The sequence below is a fragment of the Monodon monoceros genome, unplaced genomic scaffold (assembly GCF_005190385.1).
Source record: "Monodon monoceros isolate NGI ecotype Baffin Bay Population unplaced genomic scaffold, NGI_Narwhal_1 Contig3327_ctg1, whole genome shotgun sequence".
In the NCBI taxonomy this organism is placed as follows: domain Eukaryota; kingdom Metazoa; phylum Chordata; class Mammalia; order Artiodactyla; family Monodontidae; genus Monodon; species Monodon monoceros.
Window position 1 is genome coordinate 691 of NW_021699251.1, and position 7,445 is coordinate 8,135.

Consider the following 7,445-nt stretch of genomic DNA (forward strand, 5'->3'; position numbering starts at 1 on the left):
ACAAACTCACAAAAAGAGGAATAGGGGAAAAAATCATAAATCTTGCTCTCAAAGTCCACCTCCTCAATTTGGGATGATTCTTTGTCTCAATGAGGGAAGGAAAGAGGGAAGGAAGGAAGGAAGGAAGGAAAGAAAGAAAGAAAGAAAGAAAGAACGAAAGAACGAAAGGAAGAAAAAGATAAAGTAATATAAAATAACGTTATTAAAATAAAAATAATTATTAAGAAAAAAAATTTTAAAAAAAACAGAACCCTAGGACAAATGGTGGAAGCAAAGCTATACAGGCAAAATCTCACAGAGAAGCGTACACATACACACTCAGAAAAAGAGGTAAAGGGGAAAAAATGATAAATCTTGCTCTCAAAGTCCACCTCCTCAATTTGGGATGATTCGTTGTCTATTCATGCATTCCACAGATGCAGTGTACATCAGGTTGACTGTGGAGCTTTAATCCGCTGCTTCTGAGGCTGCTGAGAGAGATTTCCCTTTCTGTTCTTTGTTTGCACAGCTCCCGGGGCTCAGCTTTGGATTTGGCCCCGCCTCTGCGTGTAGGTCGCTGGAGGGCGTCTGTTTTTCACTCAGACAAGACGGGGTTAAAGGAGCCGCTGATTCGGGGGCTCTGGCTCACTCAGGCCGGGGGGAGGGAGGGGCACGGAGTGCGGGGCGAGCCTGCGGCGCCACGGGCCGGCGTGACTTTGCACCAGCCTGAGGCTCACCGTGCGTTCTCCCGGGGAAGTTGTCCCTGGATCCCGGGAACCTGGCAGTGGCGGGCTGCACAGGCTCCGCGGAAGCGGGGTGTGGATAGTGACCTGTGCTCGCACACAGCCTTCTTGGTGGCGGCAGCAGCAGCCTTAGCGTCTCATGGCCGTCTCTGGGGTCCGCGCTTTTAGCCACGACTCGCGCCCGTCTCTGGAGCTCCTTTAAGCAGCGCTCTTAATCCCCTCTCCTCGCGCAGCAGGAAACAAACAAAGAGGGAAGAAAATGTCTCTTGCCTCTTCGGCAGCTCCAGATCTTTTCCCGGACTGCCTCCCGGCTAGCCGTGGTGCACTAACCCCTTCAGGCTATGTTCACGCCACCAACCCCAGTCCTCTCCCTGCGCTCCGACTAAAGCCCGATCCTCAGCTTGCAGCCCCGCCCACCCCCGCGGCTGAGCAGACAAACCTCTCGGGCTGGTGAGTGCCAGTTGGCACCTATCCTCTGTGCGGGAATCTCTCCGCTTTGCCCTCCGCACCCCTGTGGCTGTGCTCTCCTCCGCGGCTCCTAAGCTTCCCCCCTCCGCCACGCGCACTCTCCTCCCGCGAAGGGGCTTCCTAGTGTGTGGAATCCTTCCCTCCTTCACAGCTCCCTCCCACTGGTGCAGGTCCCGTCCCTATTCTTTTGTCTCTGTTTTTTCTTTTTTTCTTTGGCCCTACCCAGGTATGTGGGGAGTTTCTTGCCTTTTGGGAGGCCTGAGGTCTTCTGCCAGCGTTCAGTAGGTGTTCTGTAGGAGTTGTTCCACGTGTAGATGTATTTCTGGTGTATCTGTGGGGAGGAAGGTGATCTCCGCGTCTTACTCTTCCGCCATCTTCCCCTCCCAGGTATCCGTTTTTTCTAGACTTTTCTTTCTTCAGCTCACAAAGGGGCCCCTGAGGATTAAGCAGAGGAACGTCAGGGTTTCTTCCAGGCCAGCTTCAGCCCTGGGATGTTCAGGGCAGACTCTCATTACAAACCTCAGTTTCTGAGGCTCCTGGCTTATGGCCATTTAGTATAGAAGGAGGCTCCTGGCTGGGGAAGGCTCAGACAAAACGATGCAGGTTCTAATCTGTGGCAGTGGGCAGTGTGTGTGTGTGGGGGGGTGTCAGTGCAGGAAGAGGCATTCTCTGCCTTAGGCATTTAAACCATTGCCTTCTCTTCAGGATGACTCACCTGCAAGATTCTGTGGGGTCCGCCTCCTGCCACCATGTTACAATTGCCGGATTTTGGGTCTGGAGCAACCCAGGTCTTCGTCCGGCATTTCCGGAGAGTGCTTTCTCTTCGGAGCACGTCTGGGGACTGGCTTCTCTGCTTCCACCTTGGCTGGCGAGGCCAAAGGAGCATCTTCCATGGGGAAGAGAGGGAAGACATTCCAGTTTGGAAGAACAAAAGCAAAGACACACTCTTCTCTACCTTGTCCTGCCCCAAATATAAATTCATAGCACCTTCACATTTTTATAACTATGGACTTAAAAAGACCAAGAGGTTAAGGGGCCTACCCAGTGTTACACAGGTAGTGGAGAGGTGTCCTGCTCAATGGTTAGGTTCATGGTGGGGCTCCGGATTTACAGCTGATAGGAAAGTGAGGACAAGCTCATGCCATTTCAAACATTTCCAAGTGATACTGAGAGAGATGTTGAAGGTGCAAAATGAGGGTGCTGAATGACCTCACAAAGTGGGAATGGTGGGCCCATTTTAACATGAAATTGAAAATAAATTCATGACAAAAGGACATAATAGAAAATGACAACATAATCATAACACTCCCCTCTCCCCTGGAAGTAAAATTCATTAGAATCCTCTCTCTCTCCACCATGAAAGGATGAGATAAAGTCTCAGCAGCAGCTCCCGTGAAAAACATGGTCAACTGGGTGAAGAGGTGTTACTAAGACCATATGGTGCGACTCAGAGAAGCAAAGAGACAACTCTGCCCTTAGCCTGATGAGACCCACAGGAAGGAACATTTGTGGCAACCTTGGATAGTGTGGCAATGAGAGAGAACCTTCTTTAGGAGGGGACTCCCTGCTGCCACCTTGAAAAAGCAAATATGGGACGTTCGTTTACTGTGGCTGTTGCAGAGGTGATGTGCCCAGAGGTTGGGCCACCCTGCTTGACAATCAAAGCACCTTGTATTCCTGTGCTGCTTGAAAGCTCCAATCGCCGGATTTTGGGTCTGGGGCAACCCAGGTCTTCGTCCGACCATTGCAGAGAGTGCTTTCTCTTCGGAGCACGTCTGGGGACTGGCTTCTCTGCTTCTACCTTAGCTGGCGTGGCCAAAGGAACATCCCCGTAGAGCCGGTAGTCACCAACCAGGCAGTATGTCTCCCCATGCCAGCCCAACTGCGTTTCTCCACACCCGCGGTACAGGACATGGTAATGACCAGGTAGGTGTAGGATGAGAAGCGGGAGCCACTGCTGCTGCAAAGAAAATCAGAACTGATCAGTCACTTCTGCTGTGCACCGTCTCCTGCCAGAATTTCCCTCTCTCATGTCTCTCCCAGTTTCTGGCTGAAGACCTTTTAATCTACTTGACGTCCAAAACACAGCCTTGGCGCATCATCTCTATGAGTCCCTAGAGAAGGGACACTGGCTGCAAAAGCAATCCCTAGAGCCTAGGGCTGCAGCACATGAGGAAGTCTCTTCACCGTTCCCAGGGAAAACAGTAGAACCCGAAAGTAATTGCAATCATGATCCTCTCCATCTCTCCCTTCCACAACAGAGAAAACATTTCTTGCAGTGTGTCACTTCTGGGGCTTTCATGGAAATGTCTTTCAAGTTTTGGAAAAAAATAATCTAATATAAATTGGTTAAGAACCCCGCCCACCTTGGCAACCCCTCTTGGGCCCCATTTATACTGCCTATTTCAACCACACTGAACTCTAGCTGTCTAATACTTTTATGTCGATTAGAACGAGGCCAAATACTGAGGCAGAGTGATCAGGAGACTCAGAACCGGGTTCTGGGTACCAAGTCTAGGCTCACATCAACCCAGCCTCCTGGGACACCATCTCCTCAGCCCTCCAGTCTCATTAGCACTTCATCACCGCCCCCCCTTCGTTCTTACGGTCTTCCCATCAATATGGCAACACCCTCTCCCCTAGTACTCAGCAACTCAGTAAGGGACGTGTCTGAGGGGACCGATATAGATGTCTACATGATAGCACAGTGGTGCCTGGGTTTGAAGGTGCCGTTCAAGAGTGGCCCTCTTCCTCAAACCGCTCCATTTGCAATTTGCCAACAAAAATGCGCTTGTCTTTTGTTAAGAGGCCAATCAGGAAAGGGTCTGAATGGAAGCATCCTGTAGCCCAAAGGGTAAGGCTACATTTATAAAGCTCAGAACCGTCCTGCACACTTGTCCAGGGATGACCTTTCACTTGTCCTCAGCAGTGAGAACTGTGCGTCCCTGAAGGCGTCCCAGCTCACTGGTATTACTTACATCTGGGGGGAAAGTGCTCAGCTGTACGTAGTTGGCAACCCCCACAGGAACATGTGCCAGCCGGGTGAGGTTGTGTGTATATCACACCGCCTGTAGAGTTGCCCTGTCTGGGTGTACCTGCTGCACTGCCCACCCAGGGAACAGAGCACAGGTTAGAGTACACAGACACTACCCGGTCACACATTCTCACACAGACAGCCAAAAAGATTGGTATCTGCTGGAGAACTGGTAGAGAAGTTTCTCTGAGTGCAGCCCGTTTGCACAGTTATGCTGCCATGGAAACTCTGAGAACGCCTGTGAGGGCATCACTACCCAGTGACGTCATATATGGAACCTTTGACTCGAGGGGCAGGCTTGAGGAGGAGGGGCAGTTTTGTGGAGGAGAACAGGGTAGAGGCAAAGGTACTCTGCCTCGCCCCTCACCCCTGGACCTCCCCACCCACGCCCTAGTGTAGTAGACACCCCACGTGGGGCGTGCCGGTGGGCTGGCACAGCCGCAGGGGCCACGGGAGGGCAAGAGAGACCCATATTCTGAGTTTGGCTTGAGAGACAAGATTAACGTAAGAGACAGCTAGGTTGTATGGCACTGACCCTAAGAGGCACAGATTTGTGTGGCCTGGGGAATCAGGGAAGGCTCCTTGGCAGTCGGCCTGAAGGACAAGTGAGATTTGGACCCATGCGGAAGAGAGGGAAGACATTCCAGTTTGGAAGAATAAAGGAAAAGACACACTCTTCTCGACCTTGTCGTGCCCCAAATATAAATCCATAGCACCCTCACATTTTTACAACTGAGGACGTAAGAAAACCAAGAGGTTAAGGGGCCTACCCAGTGTTACACAGGTAGTGGAGAGGTGTTCTGCTCAATGGTTAGGTTCATGTCGGGGCTCCAGATTTACAGCTAATAGGAATGTGAGGACAAGCTCATGCCATTTCAAATATTTCCAAGTGATACTGAGAGAGATGTTAAAGGTGCAAAAGGAGGGTGTTGAATGACCTCACAAAGTGGAAACGGTGGGCCCATTTTAACATGAAATTGAAAACAAATTCATGACAAAAGGACATAATAGAAAGTGACAACATAATCATTACACTCCCCTCTCCCCTAGAAGTAAAACTCATTAGAATCCTCTTTCTCTCCACCATGAAAGGATGAGATAAAGACTCAGCAGCAGCTCCCATGAAAAACATGGTCAACAGTGTGAAGAAGTGTTTCTAAGACGATTTGGTCCGACTCAGAGAAGGAAAGAGACAACTCTGCCCTTAGCCTGATCATGCCTACGCGAAGGAACATTTGCGGCAGGCTTTGATAGTGTGGCAATGAGAGACAACCTTCTTTAGGAGGGGACTCCCTGTTGCCGACCTCGAAAAAGCAAAGATGGGACATTCGTTTACTGGGGCTGTTGCAGAGGCGATGTGCCCGGGAGGTAGAGACTGCTTCGACTACCATTTTAGAGGTTGGGCCACCCTGGTTGAAAACCACAGCACCTTCTATTCCTAAACTGCTTGAATCAGCGGGTGCACGTTAGGACACACGAAGTCAGGCCCCATTGGAGCAGACTGCCTTTGGGAGTGGTAGAATATAAAATGTGAAGGGGAATGCTCTGGAGGAGCTTTGTCACGGCAGGTGGGCCAGCATGAGACCATTCAGATTCTCCAAGGCTCCAGAGATTACTTGGCTGGGAGCATCCCTCTGATGTCGTGGGGGAACTTCTACCTTAATAGGACCTGGCTGGGCATCTGGGGGGGGGCAGAATAAATGGTTTATTAACTACGAGAGGGAGAGACTCTCCTGGGGGGTTCCACAAAAGCACTTAAAAAGACTTGTACCTGGATTTTCTTAGCCAACCCTAAGAAAACTTATCTAGATGTGGAGTAGGGCTCAGGAAGCTGCACTTTTAATAAGCTTCCTGGGCAGTCCCACCACAGTGGTCCATGGATAGAATGACCAAGTTATTGTGTATTCTCGGTTGCTTTTGGGAGTCAAAGCGGCCAATATGAGAAACTGCAGCAGCCCTACGTATAAACAGGGAATATTCAAGGCAAACAGAGGTGTTTAGTTATTCTATGCATGAATCAGATTTGAGAAAAGCTAGCCTGCTGGTTAAAGAACACAACCCTTACGACAGACAGACCAGATTCTGTCTTACTTACTTGTGTGATTTTGACCAAGTTCTTTTATCCTTCTGACTGTTTCTTCATATGGAAACGAGCTATGGCTGTACATTTAGCACAATATTCTCTTCTGGCAAAAGTTGCTCTGGGTCCATGTGTGCTCTCTGCAACGTAATCCTTTACAGTGCGCAAGCATTTTTAAGTTGTTTGCTGAAGTACTACACTTGACTTTTAACTGTTCGTTACTTCGGGCAAAGCTTATGTAGTGCTGCAGAGACTAGAACCTATGCAGGGATAGTGAGAGGATGTTATAAGCTTATTCTGCCGGTTTATGAAAAACTTTTAACCTTTTCTCCTCTTCCTCAACCTGCCACCAAGAGATGAGAAAGAAGGCAGAGCCTGGAAATGCACACCAAGCAATACTTCTGGGGAGTTAGTTGGAGCGGGAGGGCTGACGCCTGAGCCCAGCTCCGCTTAGCCGTGCGGGTCGGCGGCGTGTCCAGCGGCTGTGGCGGAACCCGAGGGTGGTGGGCGTGGGCCCGTGTCGCGGCTGCACTGGAGCGGTGAGTGAGGGCCATGGGCCGTTCTTGCGCGGCCGCCACATTCCCAGACCGCCCGCCAGCCCTCCTGGTTCCTTCGCCGCTCCCCGCCGCCGGGAGCCGGGAGCCCAGAGAAGCCCGCAAACGGGCACCTGCGCCCGCCGCCCGGAGATACACCAGAAATACATCTACACGAGGAACAACTCCTACATAACACCTACTGAACTCTGGCAGAAGACCTCAGACCTCCCAAAAGGGAAGAAAGTCCCCACGTACCTGGACGTGTGGATGAAAGGCTCTTGGTGCTGCAGCCAGGAGTCAGTGCTGTGCCTCTGAGGTGGGAGAGTCAACGTCAGGACACTGGTCCACAATAGACCTCCCAGCTCCACATAATATCAAATGGCTAAGATCTCCCAGAGATCTCCACCTCAACCACAGCACGCAGAATCACTCAACGACCAGCAAGCTACAGTGCTGGACACCCTATGGCAAACAACTAGCAAGACAGGAACACAACCCCACCCATTAGCAGAGAGGCTGCCGAAAATCATAATAAGTCCACAGACACCCCAAAACACACCAACAGACGTGGACCTGCCTACCAGAAAGACAGGATCCAGCCTCAT

The 7,445-nt window shown here is 50.8% G+C and overlaps 1 long non-coding RNA gene across 2 annotated transcripts; it reads right to left on the reverse strand.

The window, feature by feature from the left end:
* Positions 1–1,372: 1,372 nt before the first annotated feature.
* LOC114904447 lies at positions 1,373–6,749 on the reverse strand. 2 transcript variants are annotated; one of them, XR_003795964.1, is made up of 4 exons: positions 6,320–6,749; positions 2,859–3,150; positions 1,906–2,076; positions 1,373–1,625 (listed from the first exon to the last, which is right to left on the reverse strand). It is a non-coding gene; the product is annotated as an uncharacterized LOC114904447 (long non-coding RNA). The 2 variants fall into 2 exon arrangements; XR_003795968.1 differs by having other exon boundaries at positions 2,859–3,147; positions 6,320–6,334.
* Positions 6,750–7,445: the final 696 nt, after the last annotated feature.